Source organism: Cebus imitator, unplaced genomic scaffold (assembly GCF_001604975.1).
Source record: "Cebus imitator isolate Cc_AM_T3 unplaced genomic scaffold, Cebus_imitator-1.0 Scaffold540, whole genome shotgun sequence".
Classification (NCBI taxonomy): domain Eukaryota; kingdom Metazoa; phylum Chordata; class Mammalia; order Primates; family Cebidae; genus Cebus; species Cebus imitator.
This window is the reverse complement of record NW_016107855.1, coordinates 374,965-399,276: the sequence shown is the minus strand read 5'-3', so window position 1 is coordinate 399,276 and position 24,312 is coordinate 374,965. Positions and strand designations below refer to the sequence as shown.

At 52.4% G+C, this 24,312-nt stretch overlaps 1 protein-coding gene across 5 annotated transcripts in view; it reads right to left on the bottom strand.

The window, feature by feature from the left end:
- Window positions 1-24,312, bottom strand: part of SYNPO (synaptopodin) — a 57,472-nt gene that overhangs the window by 11,194 nt on the left and 21,966 nt on the right. The window contains exon 1 of one of the 5 annotated variants that reach the window (XM_017515020.2): window positions 22,692-22,896. The exons of 2 other annotated variants lie outside the window; for them this stretch is intronic. The gene's annotated coding sequence lies outside the window, so the exon portion shown is untranslated. Of the gene's footprint in view, window positions 1-6,621; window positions 6,699-15,708; window positions 15,728-22,691; window positions 22,897-24,312 lie in introns of those variants that run through there. 2 more of the 5 variants (XM_037733608.1, XM_037733606.1) reach the window with 2 other exon arrangements.

Sequence of the window (24,312 nt, the reverse complement as noted above, 5' to 3'; positions counted from 1 at the left end):
ACTGTTTCTTAGAATTAGCTCACTTCATCATCAGCCCTGATCTACCTTTCATGGCCCAACTCAAATGCCACCAGCTCTACAGCGCCCTGATTATCCCCTCAGGATTAACTGGTCCTGGATTTGGATGCCCCCTGACAGTTGCTGATAAGGCATTTACCAGGCTGAGAGTGAATACCACACTCTAGAAGTCCCACTGTGTCCCTGGCTACACTCCCACCAGCCTTCTCTTCTCTCACTAGGCCCTACCACCCTGGCTGGCTTTCTCTTCCATGAAAATGCCAAGGATGTTCCCGCCCCAGGGCCTTTGGACTTGCTGCTCCCTCTGCCTGGAATCATCTTTTCCTAGGTAGCAGTCCCTGCTGGTTCCTTCTTGCTGCTCAAATCTCAGCTGGAATGTCCTCTCTCTGGAGGCGCCTTTCCCTCTCCGATGCCATCTGTTTTATTTTCTCCATAGCATTCACCAAGTTGAAATGATCTTTATCTTGCCTTGTCTATTATCTGTCTCCTCATCCAGAGCTTAGCTCCAAGGGGGTTCACACTCAGTTTGGTAAAATGCCATATCAGCAACAGTCAGGGGGAATCCAAATCAAGGACCGCTAATGCTTCCCCTTTTTAGAGTAGGTAATGCATTAACATGCTCTAAAAATTTATTTATTCATTCATTTTTATTTTATTTTTACTTTTCTGAGACAGGGTCTTGCTCTGTTGCCCAGGCTGGAGTGCAGTGGCACTATCATAGCTTAGTGCAGCCTCAACCTCCTGGGCTCAAGCCATCCTCCCACCTCAGCCTCCCAAGTAGCTGGGAGTATTGGTGTGCGCCACCATTCTTCGCCATTTTTTTTTTTTTTTTGTATTTTTTGTAGAGAAGGGGTCTCACTATGTTGCCCAGGCTGGTCTCAAACTCCTGGGCCTAAGTGATCCTCTGGTCTTGGCTTCCTAAAATGCTGAGATTACAGGCATAAGCCACCATACCTGGCCCTAAAAATTAAAACATAAAAAAGTATACAGTAAAAAGTGTAGCCCCATCCCCGATGACTCCACATCACAATCAGGTAATCACTGTTGTCAGTTTCTTCTGTATCCTCCCAGGATTTCTTCCCACTTTTACTTAAATAATCATTTTAAAATTCACATCTTTTAACACTAGAAAAGTAACCAATTGAGCTAATTTCACCAATGACTGCACTAGAACATTGCATTCTTTTGTTTTATCTGCACAAGACCAAATGAGACAAGCATTGCTTGCCTGTGTTTTACAGAAGAAGAAACGGAGGTTCAGAGATATCTAAGTAACCGCCCCAGATTGCAAAGCCAAGGGTGACAAAGCCGGAGTCAGAAATGTTCTCTCTCAGGTCTCCAGCCTGTGCTCAAGCTGTCTGCTCATTCCAAAAGGTCTCTTTGGGACACAGGGGACAGGAACAAGGTCATCAAGAGTCAGGGTTCCGTCTGGGACTTGAGGTCCTGAGATCAGGCTAACATCAGTCCCCTATTAAACTATAAGATCACTGTAGGCAACCATTTCTCTTTCTATCCCCAGTGCCCAGCTGGCACAGTTGGTGCTCAATTTATAGTTGTTGAATAATACTTGAACAAATGATGCATGAACAAATGCATTGGCAGACAGGTGGATGGATCAGCCTGAGACCAGGGTCAGAAGCAGCATCCGCGGCTGAGAAAATTCCTCTCTCCATCAGCCCTCTCCTCCCGACTGTGGGAAGTTAATTAGTTCTTGAGGAATCTGACCCTGCCCTCCTCTCCCTTGCCCTCATTAGCACTGGCTACGGCATGCTGAGTCCGTCTCCAGGGACAGTCTTTCTAGGCATCTTGCCAGCAAGGCTCTGAATTCATGGACTCTCAGAACTGGAAGCGCTCTTACAGAGGAGGTATGTCATCACCGCCCTGTTTTATAGGTGGGAAACAGAAGTCCAGAGAGTAGGCCAGTGTAGAGCCTGCTGACCCCCACACGGGAGCCACAGGGAGGCCCACAGAGAGCAGAGAAGCTGCGACCAGCAGCGTCACAGCAGCTTCACTGGGGCCTGTGGCCAAGCAGCCACAGGCTTTCTGGCTCCGACCTCCTTCTTCCCTCCTCCATCAAACCTGGCTTTCCCCTCACCTATTAGAAACAGTGAGAGCACATCAGGTAACCACTGTTGTCAGTTTCTTCTATATCCTCCCAGGATTTCTTTCTATCCCACCCACCCATGATACTGCTGCCCCCGGTAGGACTCCTCTCCTGCCTGGATCGCCCCACCTATTAAAGATGTCTATTAGCCATCTATTAGCCAGGCTGCTCCCCCAGGGGGAGCCTAAGCAAAGGAGTGCCAGCCACACAGGAGGGTTCTGCTTAGAAGCCAGGCCTCCTGGCCTGAAGCCAAGCTCTGCCATTTGCTAGCCATGTGACCATGGCAAGTTACTGTACCTCTCAGAGCCACAGTCTCCTTAACCTGACATGAGAGTTGGGAGGCCACAGTGAGATCATGAATGCAAGGCCTGACTGCCACGAAGCCCAGGGGGACAGACAGGGCTCATGCTATCGTGGTAAAGCTGGCAGTTGGTCACCCCATTCCAGTCCCTGGAAAAGGTCAGGTACTCTTCTAGCACAGGAGATTCACTGAAGGTCGAATAGCAAGGGATTCCAGAGTGACAGGGATGCAGAGCTTACTGCCCCAAAACACAGAACCTCAGAATCTCAGAGGTGGCTGTCACCAAGTCCAATCCCCACACAATTCTTGCATCTTCAAAACCACACCCTTGAGCGTACAAGTCTCTGCTTACATACTCAGGTGACATGAGCTCACTACCCCAGGAGGTGCCTTCCACTAATTAACATTCCTCAGCTAGAAAGTTCCTACTTACTTTAACTTACATCCACTTTTTTTTTTTTTTTTTTTCTGAGACAGGGTCTTACTCTGTTGCTTAGGCTGGAGTGCAGTGGCGCCATCATGGTTCACTGCAGCCTCAACCTCCCAGGATCAAGCGATCCTCCCACCTCAGCCTCCAGAGTAACTAGGACTACATACATGCACCACCATGCCTGACTAATTTTTGTATTTTTTGTAGAGACAGGATTTCACTATGTTGGCCAGGCTGATCTTGAACTCATGAGCTCAAGTGATCCACTCACCTCAGCCTCCCAAAGTGCTGGGATTACAGGCGTGAGCCACCACGCCCAGCCTTCATCCACTTTCTCTTTTCTTTTCTTTTTTTTTTGAGATGGAGTCTTGCTCTGTCACAAGGCTGGATTGCAGTGGCGTGATCTCGGCTCACTGTAATCTCCACCTCCTGGGTTCAAGCAATTCCCCTGCCCCAGCCTCCCAAGTAGCTGGGACTACAGGCACTCACCACCACGCCTGGCTAATTTTTCTGTGTTTTAGTAGAGATGGTGTTTCACCAGGTTGGCCAGGATGGTCTCTGCCTGACCTTGTGATCTCCCCGCCTCCGCCTCCCAAAGTGCTGGGATTACAAGAGTGAACCATCTCGCCCAGTCCTCATCCAATTTCTTGATGTGGTTCTGCCTCCCTGGGGCTGCACAGATAAAAAGTTTTCTCATTCATTCCAGCCTGACAGCTCTGCAGAGATTTACAGATACATCACATCCCCTTGGGACAGAGTCAGGATAAACATCTCCAGTCTGGCCAGTGCTTCTTATGACACAGTTGCAGCAATAGTAGCTAACATTGGTTGGTCACTGACTATATATCTATACATGCACTTTGCTCATTTAATTTCCAAAACAACCCTAAAAGGCACAAACTACTATTATGAACACTTGTTGATGAGAAAATTAAGGCTCAGAGAGGTGAAGTGAGCTGCCCAAGATCACAGGACCAGAAAGAAGTGGAGCTGTGTTCGCACCTGTCTCTACGTGACTGCAGAGAGCACCAGGCTCCTGGCTGGCCGGTTCCCACCGTGCGAGGCTCATAGAAAGCAAGCACTTCAGTGTTTGATTAATCCAGACCTCTCAACACCCCTGCATTTTTCTGCTTTTTTCCTTACTGGCTCTAGAAGGCCATGGGTTTAGAAAATCTTCAAATGTCAGAGTGAAAAGGGCCTTTAGAGATAAGCTGGCCTGGGAGGCCCAGTGAGGGAAGGGGCCAAGAGAGGAGGATGTGAGCCCAGGACCAGGTCAGCTGACTCCCACTGAGGCTCCATTCACAGCCAAGGCTGCTGCTAAGATCCCATCTACCACTTCTCTGAGCTTAGAACTGCCCCCTAGCTACTGTTCTGTAACAAGAGGAATGACGAAAAAGGTCGGGAGGTAAGTGAGCCCTGCCCTCCAAGGCGAGCTCCTGCAGCCCGCACTCCAGCCCACAGTGACTCCACGGAAAAGGAATTCAGCAGGAGGTTTGGAATAGATCCAGCCAGCCATCCAGATGACTTTTGCCACCCTTCACAAACAAAGCTGATGAGGGCACCCCAGAGTCCCTTGTAGCAGAGCACCATGGGACAACTCCATCTAAAATTCCTCAGACTAGGGAGCTGCCCCCTCTGGCAATATCCCAGGCAGCTGCTCCAAGATAGCGCTCCAGGTGTCAAAGGGGTGGGAGGTAGCCAAATGCTATAGGAGACGGGTACCTCACTGGACCCTCAATCAACCTGGCTGTGGCCTGTTTTTGTGCAGGTCATGATGCTCCTACTGCCTCCCCACCTAAACTTCTACAGGGCCAGGTTGGGGTGCTAACCCTTTAAACACCCACCCTGGACATTGGATCAGGAGCCCTGAAGACAGCCCTTCAAGAGAGGAAGGGGTGGAGGGCAGGCACAATGAAAAGCTGCCTGGGGTCAGGAGACTTGGGTCCAACCTGGTAAACCCTGAAGCGGGGGTAGGTGAGAAGCCCCAGCACAGCCATTAGAAGGGGCTTTGTACCGCCCGCTCTCACGATGGAGCGCCCTGCAGCCCGGGCGCAGTGCCGGGCACCTGACGCTCGCCGCCTTGTTCAGTTCTCACAAAAGCTCCAAGAGATAAGTCCTGTGATTCTTCCCATTCTGCAGGTGAAACTGGGGCTCGGAGAGACCTGCCCAGGGTCGCACAACTTATGAGTGGCAGAGCTGGACTCAAAACTCAGAAAGTCTGGCTCTGAGTCTAATCTCTTAACTGCTCTCCTTCCAGACTAGGCCTCTGGAAAGAGGAAAAGCAAGAGAGGCTCTGGTGCTCTTGGAGGATGGTCTGCGGAGCCCTCTGCTTCCTTATCTTGTGCTCAATGCTCTCAGCAGCGCCTTCTCCCCTGAAAACCCAGCTGCCTAGAACAACTCCTTTCTCCCACTTCTCCCTCTCAGGAGAAGAGTCTATAAACTCATTCTTACTAGGGTAGAAATGACTGATAGGGCATGAAAGATTAGTAGAGTGGGGAGGTCACAATGTTGTGAGCAGGAGAACTCAGTTCTCATTTGGCGCAGACAGGGACAAAGCCTTTCCCCACCCCTACCACCCTCTATGGGCAGCAGCCTGTTCTGCCCACCAGTGGGGCCCGTGTGGACGGAGGATCCACAGGAGGGAGGTGGGGCCGGGGAAGGGAGGCCAGAGCAGAAGGTCAGGACAGGGAGAATTCTAGGAAATGCTTCTTCACACGATGCCGTCAATGGGAGTGTCCAGCCAGGGTCAGGTGGGTGGGGTGAGACCAAGTGGGGGGTAGGAATAGAGACTGGCTCAAGGCAGCCCATTGTGGCTGTCTGGGGGTCTTGGCAACAGGAAGGGTAAACAGGCTGGGTAAACCACCCCCCCGGGGAGGTCAGGAAGGAGCTAATGACTGGCCACTGCACAACCTTTGGCTCAGCTGGGGGGCAGGAAAATAGAGAGGCCTGAGTAATGGCCTGGCTACCTTGCCAGCCCCTTCCCCATTCCTCCCACTGAAAGGAGGAAATGACACAGGCTCCATGCCCTGGGGAGCTCTCCATCCCCAGAGTCGTGGTGAGTGCAACCTGACTGGGGCCGGCAGACTGCCAGACCTCCTCTCGGGAGGAGAATAATCTAGGCTTCAGTGAAAAGGACTGCCAGGCATGGGAAAAGACGCATACATGGGGTGGGAGCCCCAGGCCCAGCCTCTGCCTCACCACTCACAGGCTGGCAGAAATCACCACATACCTCTCCCTTGATGCCCAGAGGAGAGACTAAGATCAGAAGGGGGATGCCACATGCCCTAAGCCATATCCCCCAAGCCACAAAGGCACCTCCGGGTGCTCCCATTACTCACTCTGCTGGGTCCTCCCTGAAGCCAAGCTTCCTCCTGGATGCTCCTGCCGGCCTTTGGGCCTTGGTTCTCAAAGCCTCCGGCAAAGGCAGCCAATCGCCTGGCTAACTAAGCCAGGAAAATCCCACATCAACAGCAACACGAAGGAGCTGGATATGACTTTTCTCCTCCACAGATGACTCAGCCCAGCCCTTTATCAGGAAAACCGATTTTGCAACAGCCTTTTAAATGGCCTCTCCACCCCCAGTCTCTCCCCCGCCAATCTACCCGCCCCACGCTGCCAGATTCATCTTCCTCCCTCTGGGCTCCACTCATGCCTCTCTCCTGCTCAAAACCCTCTGCTGCCTCCCCAGGACACGGAGGATCAAGAGGAGAGTCCTCATCCCGGCATTCAAAGCCCCTGCCATCCAGGCCTGCCCCAGAGCTCACTCACCTTCTCTCTGTGCCCTCAGCAGCAGTGGAGGGAGTTCAGGGGCTTGCAGCTCCCACAGCTGCACGGTGAATTCCTGCCTGCCAAGCAGCGAGCAGCGTTTGCACAGACCCTGCTCCCGGGAACCCTCCTCTGTCTCACATCCTTTCTACATGCCCTAATCCCTCAGATTTCCGGCCTACCTAGAATGCCACCACCCTCTCCAAAAAGCCTTCCCTGATCCACCGATCTTCTATCTGCACAACTTAATAACTGCAGTGTAACAATCATTCTAGCAAAAGTGCTTTTTCAGGGTGTGCTCACCACATGCCAGGTACCAGGACAGGGCCTTACTTCACTTACTTCCACAGCACTATCCTCCTCTCCTCGTTAGAGAAGACACTGGCTCAGAGGGGTGCAGTGACTTGCTCAAGGTTGCACGGCCAGCCAGAGCAAGAGCAGGGATGCAAGCCCGGGGTGCCCAATGCCCAGTCCAGGGCTGATCACGTGGGCCATGCTGCCTCCTCCCAGTGTTTTGCTTTGTAGCACTCAGGGTCTGGGCCCTATTTTTCCCCAGAGATTGCAGTGGCCTTGAGGGCAGAGGCCTCCGCTGCTTCACGTCTGTATTCCTGCCTTGTCCCCAGCACATCTTCTACTGACACTTGCAGAATAAACAGGAAATCTATGAGGATGACAAGAGCCAACATTTTGGGGGCATCAGATACTGCCAAGCCAAGGGTTTCACATGTCTTTTCTCATTTAATCCTCACAGCAACTCACAAGGAGTTTCCCTTAGCCCCATTTCGTAGATGAGGAGATGAGGCACACAGAAGCAGCTAACTCGTCCCAGGTTTCACAGCTTAGCAAGGGGCCCCGCGGTCTGACTGATCTCAAGCCTGGGCGCCTTCCTTCTGAAGAGGTCCCCACAAGCACGCTCACCTTCCCTACTCACCCACCCAGGCCCAGCCCAATGGCCACTTCTTCTAGGAAGCCCTCATCAATCCATTCAGAGTCCTAGATCACTGCTCCTCCCCTGTTCAATCTGGCCCAGAGGCCTCAGATCAGGAACAGGGCTCAGAGGAAACAGCAGGTTGAAAAAACTCAGAAACCCAGGGGAAGGAGGCTGGGCCTGGCCAAACTTCTGGTTTCTCTCTGTTGGCAGTGGGTTGGGATCAGGGAGGGCAGAGATGGAGGGGCAGGGGGAAGCCAGATGAGGGCTCCTCAGTCAGCGCAGGCCTGACCCGACTTCTATCCTAGCAGACCACAAGCCCTGCTCCCTACTGGCTGACCACGACCCTGCCAAAGGCCAGGAGCCTCAGCCTCTCTTTTGCCCACTTTACTGGGGTAATCACTAATCTATAACCAGTAAGTTTTTAGAAACTTTGGAATGGTAAGTCAGAGAGAGGCAGGCTGAGCCCCAGGTATACAGCAAACTGGAAAGGGAGGGCTCACAGAGAGGATCACGGGGTCACAGCCCAGGCTCCATCCTCTCCAGGCCAGCCCTGGTGAGCCAGGCCTGTGCTCACCGAGCCCCCTCCCGCCGTTTCACCCTCCCCACCTCCCCGCTCCCTGGAAGCCTTGGGAGTACAGAAAGGACTGTCACACCCTGCCTTCCCAGAGAAAACATATCATCTAAAAGACAAAAAGGTGGCAAGCCAGGGCAGGGGAAAGAGGTGGTTTTCCCCAGACCGTGCCTCTGCCAGGGTCAGGGCGGGGCCTAGGTCATCTGTGGGTCCTCTCCACTCTTCCCAGGGCCTGGCCCACCACAAAGATGTGGTCCTTCCCCTTAGCCCTGTGCTAGTCTAGGGCCAGGACTGGTCTCTGTCCTCTCTCAATGTCCCGAGACTCAGCAGAAGCCATCACCCAGGAGGGGTTGAAGACATCACCGTGTTGACTAAACTACTGAAGGACAAGCACTTCCGCAATCTAAAGCCTCCCCCTTCACATTTTGCTCCACCATTCATCCTTGGAGACGACTTTTAGATGTGTCTAAATCCTAGAGTCATCTAGATTCTAGATCAGAGATCTAGGGGGTGGTTCCTGGGAGTGGTAGGAGAAGGAAGGAGACAGCAACATGTTTGTGAGAGAAGAAGGAGATTAAATCTCAAATGACTGTGTTAGACCCAAGAGGAATAATGTTTCATGAAGTGAGGGGAAAACATAGAGCCTAAGAGTAAGATGAATTAGGATGAAGCAATCCAGGAAGGCTTCCTGGAGGAGATGACATATGCCCTAGATCTTGAAAGATGGAGAGAAGGAGGCATTCCAAGCAATGAGGATAGCTCAGTAGAGGCTAGGAAGTTCAAGGTAACCCCCACCCCACTCCCTTACCCACCCCCATACCCCAAATCAAGACCAGCTGAATAGAAAGGAAGCTTTGATAGAGTAACACACTTACTGGGTTTGCCCAGAGGCCAGGGGTGAATGGGGAGAGCCAGACACAGTTCCATAGGAGCCATGTACATTACCAGGCTCATGCCCAGAGACCAGAACCTGGGCCTCTGGGTGGGTTACATAAACGCCCCCATTCCTTGGGCCACTAGGCCAGCTGGGACCCTCCGTGTCCACCTCTCTAGCCATCTGTCTCAGTAGCTTCCTTCTTATAGGAGAGGAAGCCGTGCAGCCCAGCCGAAAGTGAAGGCCAGAGCCCTGTGGTAAATTCCCCACATTCCTTCCTCTCAGAAAAATAAATAACTTGGGAGGAAAAACGCAGGAGGAATGATAATGACAAAGTCACCACGCATGGGGTAAACAGCAGAGCGATGAGGTTTATCCCCAGGCGGTGTCATCACCAGCCCAGGGCTCTGGGACAGACAAACCTGCCCCCAACCCGTGCAGGTCCCCCAGACAGAGTCTCAGGCCCACTCACAGCTGCCAAAGAAGGCGCTGGGAATCCCTTAGTCATGGCAGGTGGCCGCCGTGGGCAAACTCATCAGGGGCCGGGTGCACTCATGCTCATTACTGAGCACTTCTAATGTGCAAGGTGTGCGGTTTCAGTTTTATCATTTTTCATCATGTTTTATTTTATCCTCACAAGCTGTGAGTTGGGGAGTACCATTTTTCCCCCCCCTTTTTTTTTTTTTTTCTGAGACGGAGTCTTGCTCTGTTGCCCAGGCTGGAGTGCAATGATGCCATCTCAGCTCGCTACAACCTCCGCCTCCTGGGTTTGAGCAGTTCTCCTGCCTCAGCCTCCCAAGTAGCTGGATTACAGGTGCACACCACCATGCCCAGCTAATTTTTGTATTTTTCTTTAGTAGAGACAGGGTTTCACCATGTTAGCCAGGCTGGATGGAACTGGATCACTGACCTTGTGATCTGCCTGCCTTGGTCTCCCAAAGTGCTGGGATTACAGGGATGAGCCACCGCACCTGGCCCATTATTCCCATTTTACAGATGAGGAAACTGAGTCTCAAAAAGAATGGTTTTGTGATTTGTCAAGGTTATTTGGCGAGTGAATGGACTGTGGTTTTCCAGCCCGTCTCTCACTCCCCTATCCATTCAGCCTGCCCACTCCTCCCACAGACAGAGAGGTGCAGCCAGTTCTTCTCCCATCTAAGGTTCAGCAAGGCATGCTGGGCTACCTTCAGTGAATCACTTCACCTCTCTGAGTCTCAACTTCATCATCAATAAAACAAATATCTGCTTTGTAGAGTAGCTGCTGAGTAAATGAGATGCAGCAATGATTTCTAAAATATAAAGCAGTAGGCACACCTTTGGGGGGCAGTTAACTGTAGGCTTTTGCACACACTCACCTCTGCATAACTCGACCAGGCTGGGGCTGTATCTGTCTCTCTCCCTGTTTTTACCAACCCTCTTGGGGTCTGGTCTCACTCCTCTGCTCACAATCAGGCAGGACCCAACCCTAATCCCTTCCCAACATCCCCCAGCATCCTCTCTGCACAGGGGATCCCTGTGTCACTTCTAGCCAGTGTACTGTAGGAGTGAGAACCAGTTCTGAATCTCAGGCCCCCTCGGAGGAGGGCACATGGCTCTGGGGTGCTGGCGGCTGCTGACCCTGCCATGCCCCTCTCCTCCACTGCCATTCACCAATTACCAGGCAGGGCTGGCCCCGCTCCAGCAGGAGTCTCCTGCCAGGGAGAGGCTGAATCATGCAGTCCTGCCCTCCATATTTCCCTCAAACTACAAAAGAAAAAAAGAATGGAAGCCAGGAGATTTGGTTCCAAGGTCTGTCCTATCACAATTTGGGTGAGACACTGAGCTGATCCCTGATTCTCTTGAGGCCTCAGTGTATCCAATTTGTCCAAAGTGGGGACTGGACTGTCTGGTGGTTCCTACAGTGTGGTGCCCCCATCACTAATGGAAGCAAAAAGGATTTTACGTGGTGCCCTGATATTTAAAATCTTAACAGTTACGTAAATTTCAAATGTGAATTGAAAAAGAAGTATAATGAACACACCCAAACTTGTAATCTCAGGTATATTACTGCTTAATGGGAGGCTAAAGTGGACATTTCACTAACAAAAAAAAAATTTTTTTTTTTTGAGACAGAGTTTTGCGCTTGTCATCCAGGCTGGAGTGCAATGGCACAATCTCGGCTCACTGCAACCTCCGCCTCCCAGCTTCAAGTGATTCTCCTGCCTCAGCCTCCCGAGTAGCTGGGATTAGACGCATGCGCCACCATGCCTGGTTAATTTTGTATTTTAGTACAGACGGGGTTTCTCCATGTTTGTCAGGCTGGTCTCAAATTCCTGACCTCAGGTGATCCACCCACCTCGGCCTCTCAAAGTGCTGGGATTACAGGTGTAATCCTGCCACCGCACCCAGCCTTCACTAACAAAATTTAAAGAAAATATGTATAAGTGGTGCATGGATTCATTCATTTAACCAGTATTTATTGTACAACAACTAAGGTCCAGGCACCGTTCACAGCCATGAAGGGAAACAGATTAAAATTTCTGCTTGCATTCAAGTAAGGGAACAAGATAATAAATACACGAGTAAGTCGGATGGTCAATGCTGTGGAAAAAAATTAAGCAGGACTTGGAGGTGTATGGACTTTAAGGGGTGAGGAGTGATTTGCAAAGGTAGACATGCTCACCAAAGCCATCCTCACTGAGAAGGCACATCTGAGCAAAGAATGGAAGAAGGTGACAGAGTGAAGCATATGCTTGTCTAGGGCAATAAATAGTGCAGGCAGAGGAACAGCGAGTGCTAAGGTCCTGAGGCAGGCTCATACCTGGGAGGTCTAAGGATGATACATATGATATGGAGGTAGGGCACGAATAAGCAAAGTAGAGGCCAGGTGTGGTGGCTCATGCCCACCCAGCACTTTGGGAAGCCAAGGTGGGCAGATCACTTGAGGTCAGGAGTTCGAGACCAGCCTGACCAACATGGGGAAACCCCGTGTGTACTAAAAATATTAGCCAGGCAGGGTGGCGCATGCATGTAATCCCAGTTACTCGGGAGTCTGAGGCAGGAGAATCACTTCAACCAGGAGGCAGAGGTCTCAGTGAGCCAAGATTGCACCACTGCACTCCAGCCTGGGTGACAGAGCGAGAATCCCACCTCAAAAAAAAAAAAACAGTTGTTTTCTTTAATGGCCCTTCTCCTTCTGAGCTTCGGGACCTCAGGGATCCCCCTGCATTGTGACCATTTCTATACATGCACACACACACCTGCAACATACACGCATTCTCAGTAGCCTCTTAATGCTGGAGAGCCTCCAGCCGGCAGCAGCACATCCTCCTCTGCATGGATGCCCACACACAGAGGTGCTGCTTGCTTCAAGCCTGTACTACACACAGCAGAGCGTGCCCAGGCATGCATGCACACCCACAGAGGGGGCAGGACATACACACGAATATGTGCACACTGAGCACCTACAGGTACACGGGACTCATGTGGAAGGCTGGCATGGATGGACATGCATCAGGTACACACACCTTGTGGGACATATGCGTCTCCTTCCTGCCAGCCTGCCCTGTCTTCAGGTAACCGGATTAGCGGATGACTCTTGCCTTGAGGGCACATGCTACTGGAGGATGGAAAGTGCACCGATGGTCTGGTTTCAAAGGCATTCTCCAGTATCTTGGCACCTCAGTCGTAGTCTCGCTTTTCCAGGGGTACGTTAAAATCTGCCACGTGATGCTCAAATGCATCAGGAGATCATGTGGCTGTGGAGAGTGTCCCCTTTGTGTGTGTGTGTGTGTGTGTGTGTGTGCGTGCGTGTGTGTGTGTTTTAATACAGGGTCTCACTTTGTCACTCAGGCTGGCAGGCTGGAATACGGTGGCACGATTACAGCTCATGGCAGCAACCTTTCAGGGTCAAGCTCTTCTTCTGCCTCAGCCTCCTAAGTAGCTGGAACTACAGGCATGCACCACCACACTTGGCTAATTTTTAAAAAGTTTTCTGTAGAGACGAGGTTTCACTTTGTGGCCCAGACTGTTCTCAAACTCCTGGGCTCAAGCGATCGTCCCACCTTGGTCTCCCAAAGTGTTGGGATTATAGCATAAGCCACTGTGCCCAGCCAAATGTCCCCTTTTCTATCCTGATTGCAATTAAATGGGGTAAGCCATGAGAAGTGCCTAGCACAGCCTTAGCACCACCACCAGCATCCTCACTCGTACCAAAGTCCTCTCCACCTTCATTCCTCTAGGGTACTTGGGGGCAGCTGAAAAGCAGAGGGAAAGGATCAGGCCAGGAGCTGGAGATCTGGGGTTTAGCCTCGACCTGGTCTCCAATTCAATGTGAGGCCTCTGGCAAGTCCCTTCCCCTCTCTGGTCCAGATCAAAAACTTGCAGGTACTTCAGAATCCCTCAGGGAACATGGTCAAGATGCAGATTCCTGGGCTCTACCCTAGACCTGTGAGACCACAGAATATGCACCTTCACAGGCTCCCGTGAGGGGTCTGTGCACAGCCACATTGGGGACCTACTGGGCTTTAGAGCCCATGATCTTATAAATAAGTGCATAAGTTAATTACCACAAGAAAATGTCTGGAACACAGACTTGCACACAGTAAGACTCCATCATGTTAATAAAAAATACATGTAATAAAATATATTTCTATAATTGTCTTTATTTTTAAAATTTTCATTTTAATAGAGGTGAGTTTTCACTATATTTCCCAGACTGTTCTTGAACTCCTGAGCTCAGGCAAGCCTCCTACCTGGGCCTCCTAAAGTGCTGGGATTACAGGCATGAGCCGCCACGCGCAGCCTATAATAATTATATATGGTAATGTTTTAGCATTCTTGAATATACACAACAGTCCTAGCAGTTTTCATGAATCAGAGATACAGCCAGAACAAGGACTGTTATACCATTTTACAGACTAGAAAACTGAGGCAGAGAAAGGACAAGGGACCTGCCCAAGATCTCTGCACACATGTCATTGGCTCCCAGCCAGGACCATTGGCACAGCCCCATGAGATGCCCCACCTCAGGCCTTATCCTCTCATCCCATACGGTTTTGACTCCCAGCCCCCAATGTAACTGTCCTTCCACTCCAGGTTTATGAAAGCTCTGAGCACACATGACTTCTCTGTGACTCTGGAGAACAGGACCTCAACCAGTTAATTTTTTTCCAGCCACAAAATCCCTCTCACCAGCAGCACAGGGAGTACCCAGAGCCCTAACTCTACATGCTGCCATCTGATCTAAAATGGTTGTTTTATTTTAACTAATCTGAGTCCAACCTGATCACTAGCTATGGTGACCTTTAGCAAGCCTTATATGTGCTAAGCCTCAGTTCCCTCTAACAGAGTCTTAATTCCTACTCTGCTGTGTCATTTGCTCGGATCAGCTCTCTCATAGGCAAAGGCCTGAAACTTACACTACTGCACATTAACTCTCTGGCTAAAGGGTGAGCTCCTGGAAGGCAGGAACCCTGTTTCATCCACTCATGCACCACTTCATGTAATATGTGCTCAATAAATACATGCTGAATGCATGATGAAAGGAAATGATATGGCCAAAGCAACTCTTTCCTAGTCCTAACTGACCGTGGTGTTTCATGAGCCATTTCCCAGGTCGAGGGGTAGGGACTCTGAGCAGGGATGATCAGGGCCAGAAGGGATGGTTTCTGGGTCCTGGGAAGCTGCCCTCCCATCTGCACATTGTGGACCGCCTGCCATGGCTGTGGCGAAGGCCACACTGGGAGAGCTGTGTTCTGGGAGTCCTGAATGTAATCCTGTTGACTCAGACATAAATAATGCACTAGTATGTTCTCTCCTCACCACCCTGTCACACTAAGAATAGCATCAGCTATTCTTTCAGGGAATCCAAGGGGAAGAGGGCAGGACAGCAAGATAGGGACAAGCAGGGAAAGACGTCACCGGGCTAGGGACCATCAAGCACCCACCTCTCCAAACCCATAAAACAGGATCCTGGAGGGCAGAGCCAAAAGGGCCCTTAGAGGCCAACTGTCAGGAGTTCTCAAGGGGCGAGCAGATGGCACCCGCCCCTCTACCAGCCTGTTTTATATTTTCCTCCTCCTTTCTGACGCCCATCCTAATAAAGCCTGTGCCTCTAACTTACCCCTCCACACTCCTCCCCCTCCTTGTTCATGGGATGAATAAATATAGAGTGGGTGAGTGCCCTCTTAGGTGTTTATATGTAAAGCTTTCGAGAGGGAAAAAGATGCTATAGATTTTCATGTAATTTTAAGTTTAAAAATAACTGACCTAGAACAGTGCTTCTCATAATTTAAAGTACATGGGAATTACTCAGGAATGTTGTCAAAATGCAGATGATAATTCAGGAAGTCTGGGATGGGGCCTGGGATTCTGCAGTTCTAAAAAGCTTCCAGGTGACACTGATACTGCATGCATGGGCCATACATTGAGGGCAGAAAAATTAGAGTATTTTTCTATAACTGAGTTAAGGAAACTGACACCCAGGGAGGAAAAGGGGTGTGCCCTAGAGCATACGGCAGAGCTGGGCGCAGAACGAAAGCCTCCCAACTGCCATCCCAGGGCTCTGGCTTCGGGGTTGGCGGCGGGGGAGGGGGTTGGTGCCTAGAGTAGAACAAGGGACAGGCAGCTGTTACAGGCAGTGGGAGTAGGTCCAGGGGGGCATTCATTCAGACACAAGCTGACCCTCCTTTGTCCACAGACTCCCACAGGGAATAAAAGGAAGTACGAACTCACCTGAACAGGGGCGCTCGGCTTGAGTGACCACAGCCTCCTGCCCAGGAATGCACTCTCACCAGCTTGCATCTGAGGCCTGCTGGGCCTCCATAACCTTCCTTGGAGAAGGGAGGGATGGCCCCAGACTCTGCATTCAGCCACCTCATGAAGTGGCTGGGGGGGAATGAATGGGATCTGTTGATAGCACTATCAGGGTGTACAACCAAGGGAAAGAGAAAAGGAAAGGAGGAAAGACCTGCCTCCCAGATCAGGACCAGCATGCTCCTTATCCTATGATCCGCCTCAAGCCCCTTCACAGGCTCCAGGCTCTGTACCACCAGCCCCACTGCTGTGACCCCTGCACTGCAGCTCCCAAGGTGATGCTTTACCTCCCAGGCTTCAGCCAGGCTGGGCTTCTTCCCAGTGCTCAGCCAGCCAGCCCAGCACTTTCTCCCCTCTAGGCCTCTGCACCGGCTGCTCCTTTTCCTAGAGCCCTTTCTTCCCTTGCTCCTTCGGCTGCACCTTTCTGACCATACCTCTCATCTTTCAGGTCTGTTCACAGGTCCCAAGGCCCCTCAGAGGTCACATTCTCCTGCCATAACACCCTCTGCCTCTCCCCTAAACTCTCATCAGCTTTGTAATTCCATCAGAATTTGTTTTCATGTCAGTCTGCCTATCCCCACGGGGCAGGGACCTTGGCTATGTCCATGCCCCTGTGCCTCGGCCACAGCTGGGGCTCAGTAAACATTTGCTATAAAAGAACAAATGCCTGAAATACTGCTCACATCACAACTGCAAAGCCTCCTGCCTCCATGCTTCCATGTGACCTCACTCACCCAGACTTGTACAGGACTGGGATTTGCACGATTATCAGGGTACAGGCCTCTGCTCTGCTCCGGCCTGACTGCTATTTTAACAGAGATCAAAACATGGCAATACTTAAGTGGTAGCTCTTTTTTTTTTTTTTTTTTTAGCATAAGTGGCCTCTGCAGGTCACATCAGCCTCTCTGAGTGTGGTCTTCTGCACTGTCTGTCAGGTCTAAATGAGAGAAAAAATCTGGGAAAAACTTTGATTGACAGCATTACTCTGTCAATGGTTGAGGCCCAGAAAGGGAAAGGGCTCATTCAAGGCCACACAGCCAGTGTGTGGGGATGCCAGCCGCCCCTGGCACAGCTTAAAGTCCACAGCTGATCTTCAGGCCCACCCAAGCTCAGTGAGAGCACCATCTGCCTGAAGGCTGGGCAGGGATGGAGGAAGGAGAGGAGAGGGTGGATGGGAGCATTCAGCCTCAGGCCCAGAGCCAGGGTGTGGTGGGCGGGGCCCCCAGCAGGAGACCTGAGTGAGGCCTGGCAGCCGGCACGGGGGAGCCAACTGGCTCGGGCTGGGTGGTGGCATGCTTGTTCTCCATGCGTGTGACATTCTATTTTTTAATCAGTACTCTCCCCATCCCCCAACTCCATGTGCCCTCCCAAAGGACCCCATATTGGGAATAATGTCCTGACTGAGGCCAGGGCCACCCTAGGGATCCGTGGGAGGGTCCCCAACATCTCATCTTTTTAGGGAGCCCATAAGAACTAAGTGGCCCAGAAGGCAGAGCAGGAGGCTCAGGGATGAAGTGTGTCCTCTGCCTGTGTGACCTTGGGCTGGTCCCTGCACACTGTAACCTCAGTTTCCCCTACCTGTACAATGGTGGCAGTGTGCCAGATTGGGTGGGAGTTTATTACATCTCAAGCACTTAGAAGCCACTCAAGCTCCAAGGCACTAACAATGCCCACTCATCAGGCCCTGGCAGAGCCTTCCCTGCCCACAGTGACTGCAGGGCACCCTTGATCCTCTCTGACCTACTCCCAGGGGAATGGAGAGGTTGAGCTGGTTCAAGGGCCAATCTCAGAGCCCTGGACCCTAGACCCAGTGAGGCTCCTCCTTCCAGGACCTAAGCTTCAGGGTTGATGAGGATCAAAGATGAATGCTGTCTGTTCTGGGCTTGCTTTTTCTGAGCCCCTGGCACTCCATCTTATGTGGGAGAGACCATGTTGTGCAGGAGTTAAGCACACAGTTTTTGGGGCCAGACTGCCTGGGTTTGAGTCTAGCCACTTATCAGGCGTGTGACCTTGGAGTTTCACTTAACCAATCTCTCTGGGCCTCAGTTTCCCATCTGCAAAATGCTAATAATAACAGTACTTACCTCATGGAGTTGTTGATGTGCAAAGAACTTAAAGCGCCCATGGCACACAGTAAATAACAGTGAATAACCATTTTTAAGAACTGTGGCTTTTATCTCTCAAGCACTCTTAGACTCCAGGAGATTTTATTCTGGAGGATTACATGCAATGGTCTCAGGTTAGCCCACTCTCCTGTCCCAGGGGCTCACCCAACCTGCCCCTTCCTTGACCCTTGACACCATGGTGTCAGCCCCTCCTGCTAGCCCCATGTTTTTGGTGACAAGCCAATAAGGAGCTTTGTCACACCCATGATCCCCTCAGATCCTTACTAGCCCATATCTCAGCAGTCAGAAGTGAAGCCTGAGGCCCAGAGGAAGCAAATGATTTGCCCAAGACCACCACCCAGTCAGGTTCAAGTATCCATTCCTGAAGCTCAGTCCAGGCATTTTCCACTTGTGCTGATTCTCCCAACATCAAAGCCTGTTTCTAGGTCAGTCATGGTGACTCACTCCTGTAAGGCTTAGGCAGGTGGATCACTTGAACCCAGGAGTTTAAGATCAGCCTGGGTGACATAGTGAGACCCTGTCTCTACTAAAAATACAAAAATTAGCCGGGCATGGTGGCACATTCCTGTAGTCTCAACTACTTAGGAGGTGGGAGGATCACTTGAGCCCAGGAGGTCGAGGCTGCAGTGAGCCATAATCCTGCCACCACACCCCAGCCTGGGCAGCAGAGCAAGACTGTCTCAAACAAAGAAACAAAAAAACCCAACCAACCAAACAAAAAAATCCTGGTCCTGGCCAAACATCAAAAAGTAACTTAAACTGAGATACAACTAGTCTTGAGCAAGAGCCCATCTCCTTAAGAACCTATTTTTATTTTTTTGAGATGGAGTCTCACTCTGTCTCCCAGGCTGAAGTGTAATGGCGCAATCTCGGCTCACTGCAACCTCCACCTCCTGGGTTCAGGTGATTCTCCCGCCTCAGCCTCCCGAGGAGCTGAGATTACAGGTGTGTGCCACCAAGCCTGGTTAATTTTGTAATTTTAGTAGAAATAGGTTTTCACCACGTTGGCCAGGCTGGTCTCAAACTTCTGACCTCAGGTGATGCACCTGCCTTGGCCTCCCAAAGTGCTCAGATTATAGGCGTGAGCCACCACACCTGACTGCTATTTTAACAGAGAACAAAACATGGCAATACTTAAGTGGTAGCTATTTTTTTTTTTGGCATTTCTTGTCATCTCATTTAATTTTCAGAACAACAGTATACAATAGGGTCTATTATTGTTTCTATTTTATAGATGGGGAAACAAAAGCCCAGACAGGTCACATAATATAGTTAAGGTCTCCCAGCTAGCCAGGAAGGGAGCCCAGAGGTCTAATCACGGAATCTGTGGATTAGCCACACAAGAGGCATTCCTGCAAGAATTCAGGAGTAGACTGAATTTTGCCCTACCCGCAGCAACCCTGGGAGGCTGGGCAGGGTAGGGTAGGGCAGGGTCTGCACAGCACTGTACGATCCTGCCTCACCAAGTGGAAAAGCTGAAGCTAGGCTGGTGGAATTTCAGGCAGCAGCAGCCAGTTGGTAGACTTCATTCCAGACAGAGGGCTTGTGTAAGCCTCTGGAATTACAGGGCCTGGAGGCTGCTTCCATGTTGACTCCTCCTCTAGCCACACTGGGTAGCAATTGAGCCCCAATGTGCATGGACAGTTTACAAAAGACTCTGACCACACACACACACACACACACACACACACACACACACACACACACACACACACACAGGCACACAGGCACACAGAGACCTAACTCAGTCTTTGCCGGCAGGCCCAGCTGCCCCTCTGACCAGATCTCAGGCAGAGCTCCTTTGGATCTGCAGTCTGAAGTCCCTGGGGATGCAACCAACACCCACCCTCCAGTCCCAGCCCCTAGCCCCTAGTTTAGACCATGACCATCTTCTTCTGGGAAACCTTTCCTGCCAACCAAATCTCCACCCCCACCCCGCTGCCCCGTCCTTCCAGACTCCAGTTCCAGATACGCCCCCTCCAGGATGCCTTGAGCATTGCTTCAAATAAGGTTCAGGTCTGCTCTGAAGTCACCTCTGAGAGAGGCCTTTCCTAACCACCAACCCCACGGTGGCTCCCTAACTGCTCTCCGTCTTAACAGCATGACTTATTTTTTTATGCCACTTTTACCTATCTGAAATTATCTTGATGATTTATTTGCTTCCTTTTTTCTTTTCTATTTCCCCAATTAAAATGCAAATGCCTTGAGGGCAGAGGCCTGTCTGTCTTATTCACTACTGCAACCTCAGGGTCTAAGCACCCATGCCACCCCATTGCTAGCCGGGGAGGCCCATAGAGAGAAAGGAATTCACCCAAGGTCACACAGCAAGTGAGTGGGTGGCAGAGGCTGGCCTCGAGCTGTAGGCCAGGGCACTTGGCCTGTCTCTACTCCGCCCCAGTTGACCCTTCAAGCGAATATATACTGCTGCTGCCTCTTGTCTACGATGAAGACCAGAGCCTGCAGGGCCTCACCAACAGCATCCCCCTGTACTTCCCCGGACCCATGGTGCCCTGATCTGGGCAGTCCTGCCTGCTTCCCCTCTGTCCCTCCCTTCCTGGCACCAGCAGCCATGATGAGCTCATGTCTGGAAGCCTGGGAGCTGCCCTGAAGGAAAAGGTGCCTCCCAGGCCAGGCTGGGGGTCTGGAGGTGTGCTCGGCCTTGTGGCAGGTGGAAGGAGTGTGCTGGCCCCTGCCCTGCCCACCTCCCAGAGTTGTGACATGGGCTCAGGGAGACACATGTCAACCCTGGAAATGGGCTGTGACTAAGGGTGGAGCGGAGAAGGAAGAAGCCTCCTCCCATGCATCTCCCCTCTCTCCAGGTGCTCCATGGACACTCATGTCCCTACCCACTTATCAAGGAAATGCTCTTTCCCAAGGAGAGAGAGCTCTGTTGCCTTCTACCCACAGAATCACTCTGTGCAAACCTCTTCCCCTCCTTGGCCCTAGTCTCCCCAGTTTAAAATTGGAGACTAGATTACATGCCAATGGAAGGACCTAGGAATGCACCAGGAACCAGGCGCGTGAATGCCACAGGTTTGGTTGGGTTGGATATTTTCCTGCCTTAAAGGATGGAAAGTAGATAAAGGCAACAGCTGACTAGGGAGGAAAGGAGTTAAAGGCCCTATGTAACCATGTAAATGCTGGTTCCAACCACAGCTTCACTTAGGTGTCAGTTGTGGGGTTGAGGGGAGCTGGCCCATGGCTTGCAAGGCTGCAAGCCAGAGTTGTAAACAACATTCCTGGGGGAAGTTTGAATACCAAGCTAGAGAGATCCTAGTCCACCCCCCTCGTACTGATGGAAAAACTGAGGACCAGAGAAGGGGAGGAACCAGCCCAAGATCTCCTAAGGAAACAGAGGAAGGGGATGCCACACCCAGCAAACAGGGTTTTTCAACCCCCCAGAGGGGTTTTCAATTCCCCTGAGGGATCTCATCTGACTGCCTGAGGCAATATGACAAGTAGCTGGGGAGCTCATCATCAGTTTCATTTGTGGCTTCGCCCCCCCAACATGGAATGGGCCAGGCCTGGGGTTGGTGACAAGGCAGGCTGGCACCAGCAAGCCTTACAACCCCTTGTCCCAGTGTACCCTAGATCCCCATCAGCATCCAGCTTCACTTCCACTTGCCACTGGACAGGTGGTCGGGCACCCTCTGACTAGCCCTACAGCCAACACCACCACTGCTTCCACAATGCAATTTCTCCCCTCAGGGGCCACCCTACCACCCCTCTCACTGGAGGCCGAGAGAGCAAGGGTCTTGCTCCAAGATCACATAACAAGTTGGTTTATTCCAGTGCCACCTGCCATTCAGGACAGGGTGGGGGTAGGGGATGGGGCACATGCTGCCTCTTACTCAGCACTTGTCCCTTTCACACAACCTGGACCCCCAGGATGGAGTTCCCTGTCCCCTTCTGGAATAGGCCCATAACCTGGGGCGATGGGGGAGGAAAGGAGACCCCCCCACACCGGTCCTCAAAGAGGTCTTGCCAGGGCTCTGGATGGAGTCCCTGATTCCACAGCGCAGCGTTAGAAAGAAGCCAGGCCCTTCACTCACTTCACCTCTGAGGCCTCTCTCTCACCTTGGCAAGGAGGGCAATATCAGGGGTGTTGTCAGGCGGGCAGCGCGGGACAGTTTCCCCTCTCCCTGAAGGCGCTGGGGAAAGGCCTCGATTTCCCCAGGTAGGGCTTGGGCTGGGTGGTCCCCACCGTGTGATTGCTCTGGCATCCTGTGTGCCCCACCCGCACAGCCAGACCCCAGAACCCGGTCCGGCGCCCCGCTGGCCGGAAGGAGTGAGGAGGCCCAGCACTGGCCGTTCCTGCTGCCCCCACGGCGCCCGTGTTGGTCAACCCTGGGCAGGGCCCAACCCGCCGTTGTCCTGGGTCAAGTCGGTCCGATCTTTCCCAAAACGGGTTTGGGGGCACAGACTCCAGACTGTTGCCCACCTGTGAGCCTGGGGCTGCCTCACCCCGAACCGCCTGCGGGGAGGAGCGCGAGGGCTGGAGCCCCCACGCAGCCGGGGACTGCAGCTTCCCGGCGTCAGGGCGTCCTCCCGCTCCTGAGCTGCTCAAAAGCCGTGAGATCCCTCCAGCCCCCCACCTACAGATGGGGAAACTGAGGCCCAGAGTATAGAAGGGACTTGGCCAAGGTCACCCCGCGTGCAAAGACTGGAGCCCAAATGTGCCACCTCCTCCGGGGCGGGGCAGGGAATAGCGCAGGTGGGAAGGGGCGAGGCTCGCGCGGTGCCCGCACCCCTGCCAGGCCAGCGCCCCTCACTCACCTCCAGCCGCTGCGCACGGTCCCCGAGCTCCCGGGCGCCGCCGCCTCGGCACACCTGGCCGCGTCCGTCAGCGCGCCCCGCCCCAAAGTCCCCGCCACCCCCGCCCCGCGCCAGGCCCGGGCTCCGCACCCGACGCCCCCTCCTCGCCGCCGCCTCCGCCTCCGCCTAGCGGGCTGCTCCGGGACCCCGGGCTGGGAGCCGGGAGCGCTGGGCTGGCGGGCGGGAGGGCGGGAGAGCTGCACTCCTGCCGCCTGCTCCCCGGGGCCCTAGCGCCGCCCCTCCCCCCGCCCCGCCCCGCCCAGCCCTGGGGGTGCTACTCCCTCCTCCACCCGCTCAGCCTTCAGTCTCCAGGCGCGTCCCCCTCTCTCTTTCCTTTCGCTGTGGCTCACTCTTGGCTGCCTGGTTGTCTGTCTCTCCGTTTCCTTCTCATTTTCTGTCTCTCTAGGTCCGTTGCTCTGTCCTAAAATCCTATCTCCTTCGTATGGGAGGGACACAGTTTCTTTGTGTGTCCTTCTCTTTCCTCCAAGCCACCCACTACCCACTTAGAAATCTGCGTTTGTGATTCTGTCCCCCTAACTGGTACCACCCCACACCCCACCTCTTCCTGGCTTTCCTTTCAGACCTGGGTGCTCAGGCCCATCTTGCTGGCTATGTCTCAGCCCCGGTAACTAGAATAACTGTCTCCCTTAGTAGTACTTAGGCAAACGGGCACTGAGAAGGGTGACCACGTCCCCACCTGCCTGCTGCCACCCCTTGACTTAACCAGTGGGTCAGCAACAAGGTGGGGGTGCTGTATGGCAGCTCTGGGGCTCAGCTCCCCGCCTTTCACTGAGCAAAATGCCATTCAGATTGACCATGGGAAGCCCCATGGCAGTGGCCATGTACATTCGAGTCACGTGGGGATGCTGTTAAAAGTCCAGATACCCACATTCCAGCACCCCTCCCATTGAGGGCACGGGCCAGTGGGCTTGGCACAGGACTGATGACAAGCAGCCTCCACAGCCCCAGCAATTTACAAGCAGAACCGAAATTGGAAAAATGCTGGTCTAGGTTTTCACCGAAGTTTCCCTGGGTTCCCCACTGCTTTGCCCAGGGTGGTTCCAGTTTCATGTATCTTCTGCATCAAGAGTTCTGTGTCTAGATTGCTGCCGAAGGAAGTTAGGAATGTGCTAGTGTGAGAATTCCTCTGATCATATAGCTGCTCTGTTCTCATCCTCTTGTACCCGGGGTGGGGGCTGGGTTGGAGAGTGAGGGGTGGGGTGGGATCCTGGGACCCCCACCAGGTGAGGTATCACTAATCCTGACAGTGGCTGTTCTAGGGAAGTAGCTGCAGCGCAGCCTTCAGGAAACCAGGAAGCTGTGTGTGGGTGAGAGGGAAAGAGAGAGAGGCCAGGATTGCTGTGTGGGTGGTATGAAAGAGAAAGAGACGTGGAAAAGAAAGGAGAGAAAGTGGTTTGGTCTGCTCGTAGGTGTGTGACGGTGGGTGTGCAAGAGTGGCTGGGTCTGTAGGAGAGAATGTGTGAAACATTTCAAAGTGTAGGTGTGTAGCAAAAGAAAACGAAGAAAAGAACATGCTTTTTACCTATATTTATGGGAGGGAATATGTATGCTTGTGTGAGAA